The following is a 6,229-nucleotide window of genomic DNA, read 5'->3' as shown; positions in this document are numbered from 1 at the left end:
TGGTTTTAATTTATCTTAAAAAAAAATGTAAACACAGTTATTGAGCAACAGGCCTAAAACTTTACTTTGGGCAATGGGAAACAACCACGATCAACGTTGTAATAGATACGATTTAAACGCGTTTCTTGCATGGAGCTACGTTATAAGAGCTTGAGAAAAGGAGAAAATTCGGAGGGAATTTCAAAGTCTGGCGACGTAATGCGTATGAGGGTGCTGGAAAGCATGAAGATTTAAATAGCATTGCTTTATACTGCACTAAAATATTAACACACTTAGTGACTGCTAGACCTCATTTATGAATAATACGTGACTAATCACTCTCAATCCGTTATTGGATTACGGAATCCCGTAATCCAATAACGGAAGTTTACTTCATCAAACATAAAATACTTAACATTCGCTCTGGTCATTTTAGTCCATCGTTCTAGACCAGATATTTCACTTGTCCCTAACTGCACGTGGCAAGACTTGTGTATAAAAAAAAATAGTAATCACAAAACAATATCCAGCAGGGTCACATACATTATCGCCTGCCTCTGCCACCATGCCTTCACATCTGCCTGCCCCCCGTTTCTCTCTTCATCATTGACGACTTGCAGCACAGCACACGGCAGATGCCTTCGCAGTGTGACTTACGAACTATTCTTGATACCGAGATCGAGGTTGGTCACGTCTATGCGCCGCTTCTCGGAGGCTGCCCCAACAGTCTGTAACGCAATCCCTGTGCACATTCGCAGCATCACCTCAAATCGTCTCCTTCAAGAGATACTTAAAAAATCACCTCTACAACCACGCTTTCGAGCGACTCTGAGTTTGGCTCCATGCCTCTGAGTTGCGGCCGTTAGGTCCGCAAATTTGCGCGCGTTATGAATTGCATTGTTATTATTATTACTAGCATATTTCACTTTCAAGACTGACATGTCATAATGGATACAGCCATTGATGCCACCATCGAACCTCGCCAACGCATTCTGCCCTCCGCCATACGGTGGCGAGATGTTAAATACCTCGCCTGGTATACAGGAGGTCGTGGGCTTGATCCCAACCTTGACAATATTTGGAGTTTGCATGTTCTCCCCGTGGTCGTATGGATTTTTATCTGGGTCCTCCGGTTTTTCCCTCCACATTTATAATCAACATCACGCGTTTAGAGTATCTGGCTGCTATAAATGTCCACCTGATAAGCCACTTCGTTGAGCTATCATTTGTGGCCAGGTCGCTTCTGAAAAAGAGATAGATAGATCAGTCGGCCTTACCTGGTAAAATAAAACAATACTTTTTATAATAAGTGTTATATTCCACAGCTGCTGCACAGGAGACACACACTCCGAGATCGACCCTGAAAGCATCCAACCAGTTGTCGTCAGGTTTCATCTCTCTGTCTCTTTGCAAGACTCGTGGAGTCCACTACAATAACTTGTTTTATTATTATACAAAAAAATACATTGGAAGCACCTCTGTCTATTTGACAATTTTGAATTCAAAGAATGCAGAATTTGTGATCGTGAGCATGTAACCTTGTGTCCAAATTTCCCCTCACTTTAACATTTTTTTCCTTTGCAAACTAGAAAAATGCTACTGGAAATGAGAATTAACCCCAACATCGTTGAGTGTGACATTTTAAACATTTTCCAAAATCGTATTCTACATCTAAATAAAAAATGCAAACAATCAATACGCATTTTCGTTTTCTCCTGTTGTCGTGAATAATTCGCAGATTTTAAAGAGTAGTTTCATTTATTTTTAATAACATTACAAATCTTATGAGCTGGAAATGTTTTACAATACCCATCGTTATCATGATGCCCTACATCAAACCAAAATGGACAGGTTTTTTTTTAAAATAAATGTGTCCTTTAAAATAGGAAATGTTTCTCTGTTCATGCATCAATAATTCCTAGAGCCCATTGCTATGGAAATTTACTTCACGATATTAGTGTACAGCACATACATAAATTACTGAGGTCATTGAATGCTCCGCCATGATTTTTTGGAAAAGCAAATTAAGTTGTTCTTATCTGAATCTTAAAGTTTTGTGTAGTTTCTTAGAGTTATATTAAATATTACTATTGATGAGCTTTAAATATTCAAGGGAGAAATTCAGGCCGGTGTTAACATAGCGTGCAACATAGCCATTCAATCTTGCAAAGATATTAAACTCTTGCATAATCACATGTAAGCCGGATCTTTCTCCATAAATTATTGGGTTTATAAATAAAAACTGAACTATATATTTTGGTATTTTAGCAGGTAAGGCCCACTGAGCTATATAGATATTTTTCATCCCCTGGGGGTTGTGCTAATTTCATGAAGACACACCTTTAACCCAGATCTGCTCAGCTGTGCACAGCAAGTTTGAGAAAGACGGGTAATGCGTGGAATGCACGTGGGCGATAGCACAAGATGCAGGCTGCGATTAGGATATTACACAAACAATGTTCATTCACTTTGGATGTTGTAATGCAAATTCCTACCTTTAATGTGTTCCCCCCTCTCACCTAAACTTTAATGAAACTGGCAAATCCTAGTTTGAGATGTGGAATGTTATTGATTTACAGATTTACATACACAGTGTATAAATTGCACTTGACATTAACACCATATACGCTGCATGACATGCTTCAGTTAAAACAATGTCATGAGCATCTTAAAATTCCCTTCGCTTCGCTCAAACAGAAAATTAAATTAAAAAAGCGCCATCATTAGCATCATCTTCTGCTATTATCTATTAACTAACTTAGTACAGGCCTACCCCATGCCACCACCATCCCTCACGGTTCTACCGGGTGCTCCAGATGTCTTGTGACTCCCATTTTATCCTCTGAAACTTTAATATTTGTCAAAAAATGCAAATAGAAATTAATATGGAAATGGAAAAAAAAAGGTCGAGGTCAATTATTATTTTTGGGGGGGGGGTGGGGGGAGGGGGTCACAATACATCTTGACCAACCTGTACAATACAATGCCACATGGACTAATCTCATCACCCTCCGATCTCCGCAGTTGTCAATCCGGCGTTTGTGGCCTCTCCTTTGGCTGCCATTCTGTGACCAGTCTCGTCCATTGACCATCATGCTCCTTCTGGCAACGTATCCTTGTCCTAGCCCACTTACTTGCTGACCAGCCAATATGCGTCCAGTGATGTCTGTCATCTTTGCTTTACGTGTTCCTCTTGCTGTGACCAACACCACCAAATTGTCCGCGTTGACATCAACAGTGTTCGTACAAATGTTAAAAAAATACGTCCGCCACACCTGTTGTATTTGTCAAATCGACGGTTGCACTGCGAGTTCGCTTTTTGTTGTTTGTATTTTTGTGTTACGTAACCTAAGCAATGGCTGAGGGTGCGGGGAGGGTTGATACGATTTTAGAATGATGCATAACAGTCAGTGGTTTTAACCTGGTGGTGCGAGATGCCCTTTCTGGAGGTGCGAGATGCCCTTTCTGGAGGTGCGAGACATGGTCAGATGTTTTTTAGAAGGTAAATCATCGGAAAACACGCATTAAGCACAGCCACGTGAGTACAATTACTCTGTATCTGTTTGATTTAAATCTTTCGTGACTGCAGGGATTCATATTCTTGGTTCTTTCGGTAAAGTCACGTGAGAATTTTAATGTTTAGTATTTTTATTATTTTATTGAATCCCTTCTATGTGACTTTACCGAAAGAACCAATAATACTTTGTATCTATTAATTAATCAAGGTTATGTATTTTGCGACGTTTGGGTGCCAACGTGGTGCAGGCTGCAGTATAGGTTAAGAACCACCGTTACAAACATCATAGGATAACATGTGATGTTTGTAGCAGCCATCGCGTTGATAGCGCTGCGGCTAAACCAAAGGTCTCTTGTTGTTAAAGCGCAGTTCTTCACATTACGCTGTAAGCCTCTGTGGTGTCTTTGTGCAGGTGCTTAAGTGTTTTCTTACGACGCGGAAGATATTGGCAGCTTAGATGCAAGGGGGCTTAAAACATCACTGCAAGGATTTTTTGTCGAGTTGAATAAACGCTTTACATTATGACCGGCCATACGTTCATTATCTGTGTCAAACATTGCACGGACTGGGTTTGGAATGCACGTATAGTTCATACCGCCTATTCGACTGGTTGCGACAACACGCTATTAAAATTACGTTGACGTTGAAGAGATAAAGTAATCGGGTGAAGATTGCAAATTAGCAGGCGTACTGTGATGATTCAATAAACAGTATTTTGTTCAGCATTACGGATTTGAGTTAATTATTTAACTATGCATGGGAACAATTGATACAAAAGGAATGCAGAACAGCATCTGATAACTAAGGAGGACCGTTCTAAGTTAATCAATTGCTTGTCAGTCATATCCTTTTGGAGAGAGCCCATCACGCTGACTTTTTATTAACCTAATCCAGCGGTCCTACATTACACGTATATGTAAAGACAACATTCACGAAAGAATGAAAGGCAATGGAATGTAGAATTCACTTATTTGTGTAAATTGCAGCCAAATCGATAGCTTGATTGTGGGGAGTTTCTATGCACGTCACAGAGCAAAACATTGGTGATTTTGCAATAAACAAAAAACCTTTAGTAAATAAAACAAAATAAAGGCAGTGCGTATATATATCATGAAAGGCAGAGCCCTGCAAATGCTTGCTCACAACACAACTGGCAGAAGGGACTGTATGACTGGTAGCTGGAGACAGCCGCTCTTGGGGGTGTTTTGGTCTACTCTTCCACGCCAGATAGACATTTAAAAAAAGGTGGGAGTTACCTACACTTTATCTCATGCTACCTGCTGCAATGTCATTTATTCACACTGCTGGGTGGTTAGCAGACGACTTGTGACCTGGGTTAAATCTTGGTCATGCACAACATCACGGCAAGCAGACGATGTGTGAACCTGAACCCAGCATTCCTGGGGTTCAAGTCTAAAATAACTCCGTGTACGATGCATCACAATCAACACTTGGAGAGGCAAACATAATGTGGGAATCTTACCACAGTCATGGCGTCCTGTGCTTTGTCAGCCTACACAGGTGCTTATTTACAGACAATTGATAGAACAGCCTACAAGCTGAGAATCCTGCTGCCTATGTGCGCCTGCACTCAAAAAAAAACCATCGAAGCCGTGATGTGTAAAATCCAAACGCAGCCAATGCATTTTCACACACGTCATAGAAGCAGCCCAGATGAAAAGACAATGGTAACACATTTCCCCATTCCCACTTCTGCGGGGCCGATCCCTTCTGAGCAGCTCCCAAAAGTCTCCCCCAACCCCCATAACTCACCATCCCATTCACCCACTTCTCTCCACGCCATCTCCCAGTTCACATCAATGCACTCCCACAGCCATCGCACTATTGACGGACTGCCTCCTCCTCCTCCTCCTCCCCCCCTAAACCACCCCACCCCTCTCGCTCGCCCCCCGCCACTCCGCCTCTCTCAATCCTGATAAACTGAAAGGCCATTGCGGGGTCTCTCTTGGCCGCAGGGCGAGGAGAGTCTCGACTTCACACTTCGCGTGTGAAGCATTTTGAACTGTGGGGAGAGAGGGCACGGCTCACCCCGGGCTGAACCCTCGCCGTGCCGGCAAATCAAGCATCTCACGCTCATCTTCTTGACAGTCCCTGCACTCTGTTCCGTTTGCTTGGGCACATTTTACTGACGCTTCGTCTCTTTGTTTCCTTCTCTCTCTCTCTCTCCGCGTCTCTCCCACTCAACCCCATCGCCTCGCCCCACCCCCTCCTCCCTCTCCATGTTCCCCATAGCGTCGCCTTTTCTTTCCTTTGCACCCGCTTTTAAAATCCTCATTTCATGCTGCGCTTGAGTGCCAGGCAAGACCAGAGTCGTGACGTGAATCTGCACTCGTTTGTCTTTAAATGTTGCCGGCTTGAAGGATGTGAACCAACCACTCTCGTTTATAAAGTATATTGCAATGTATTACAGGATCTCAAGGTTCTCCACATTAATATATATGCTATGTTAAAATGTGTTTATTGTATATCACCTGGATGATATAAAAAAAAACTAAGTCGGCTTCGGAAGGACATGCCTCGAAATAAAGGGATGCATTGTCAGTGGTCGAGAATATTAATAGCCAGTAAATGGCATGAACCCTAGACTACGTCCAACCTAGAAATGAAGCCTTGAAATCAGCTTGTGTGCAGGCGCTAGGCGGATTATAATTATTCGATCGCAGGATCATGAGAGACAAACCATGGCTTGGGTGAAGGCCTTTGTCCAACAGT

The sequence above is a fragment of the Petromyzon marinus genome, chromosome 39 (genome assembly GCF_048934315.1).
Source record: "Petromyzon marinus isolate PM22_M1 ecotype Great Lakes invasive population chromosome 39, UKy_Petmar_22M1.pri1.0, whole genome shotgun sequence".
NCBI classification, from domain to species: domain Eukaryota; kingdom Metazoa; phylum Chordata; class Hyperoartia; order Petromyzontiformes; family Petromyzontidae; genus Petromyzon; species Petromyzon marinus.
Note: the sequence above shows the minus strand (reverse complement) of the source record.